Here is a 1607-nt window from a genome sequence, read left to right on the forward strand (position 1 = left end):
GGTTATCAAATATTGTGAATATCATGTAAATCACCCACCTCATCCAATAGAAACAATAGACGACATCGACCAGTGGGATATCGACTTCTTCAATGTTGATTGTTTAACTCTGCCAAACATTGCATGTGTTGCCCACTATCTAGATATCACAAGCCTTCTGGATTTGGCTTGTAAGAGTATTGTCGACATATTAATTCATTTGGAAACATGTAAGAATGTATGTCGGGAGCTCAACATTGCAAATGATTTTACATCGGAAGAGGATGGGAAGATAAGGCATAAATATCAATGGGCTTTTGAATGAAATTGTTGGGTTAGAAGATAAATAAATATTACTTAGAAATTTTTTTATTGATGATTTCAGATGTTTAAATATTATTAGATTAAGCTAGGCTTTTGAACGAAAGCTTTGGTAGATGACATATATGAGATGATTACTTTAGGTTGTATTGGAATTAGAACATTTTTACGGTATGGAAAAATAAATGTTGATATTTTGAAATGTGTAATCACTGTTTAAAAATGTCAATAAATATGCTGGAATATTAAAATTGATTATTGGATAAAATGTCCATGATAATCTTTTGTGAATCTTATTTTCTATTATTCTAAAACACTATTTCTAAATAATCTAGAAGTGATAATCCTATCCTTTTACACTTGAGTATTTTTCATGTTTTTTTATTACATAACTAGTAGTTATATGTATCCCTTCATTCCATTTTTTATTCCATGTGATAGCTTTATCCACATTTCTTTAAATATACCTTTTTCTTAAATATAAGAAAAAGTATGAATGTCAATGCCAATGCTTTTGCTTTTCTTCGTTTTTGCAAACATTTTTTTCTTTTCAAGTGATCCGTCACGAGTGGTACATATGTGATCATAAGTGGAACATATGCCATTTTAATCTTGTCCTTTTACATCCAATTACTTCAGTGTGTGGGTTTGGAAATGGTGGTATAAGTAGTTGAGTGGGAGTGTATATTTGAGATGAATGTGGATGGGGTTGTGGTTGTGGTGGAGGTGAATGGTAAGGATAACATGGAGTTGGGTATGGAGGATATTAAGGAAAATATTGAGGATATTGTGGATGGCTCCCATAAGTTCCTTGCCAACCTTGTTGCCAACATTGGTTTTGGGGTTGGGATGGCCAATGTTGCTAAGGAAAAAGTGTGTTCCTATTACTTTGATGTGGATGTGGATGAAATTGTGAATTACACTCTTGTATCATATCAGGCTGGATAGGCTGCCATGGTCCTCTTGGAGCTATATAACATTGTTGATTTGGCAATTAACTTGCTCCATTGTCCTCTTGGTGAACTTCCTTCAACCTTGGTAATGAGGAGCAACATTTAACATCATGTGATTTTGCATGGACAACATAAACATCTTTTTTCTCATTTTTTATTCTTAACATTTCTACTTGTTTGGTTAGATTGCTAAGAATTTCTGTTTTAAAGTCATCAAACAAATTTCCAAGTTTATCTTGACTTACCGATCTTCATATTGATTTACCTACTCTTACTTTTCCTCTTGATATGTGTTTGCATGTTTCACAAATTTCCTCAAATGATAATTGATATACATCACCTCTACTCATGGGA

The sequence above is a fragment of the Pinus tabuliformis genome, chromosome 4_2 (assembly GCF_031772625.1).
Source record: "Pinus tabuliformis cultivar Carrire ecotype Pingquan chromosome 4_2, CPIR1, whole genome shotgun sequence".
Classification (NCBI taxonomy): domain Eukaryota; kingdom Viridiplantae; phylum Streptophyta; class Pinopsida; order Pinales; family Pinaceae; genus Pinus; species Pinus tabuliformis.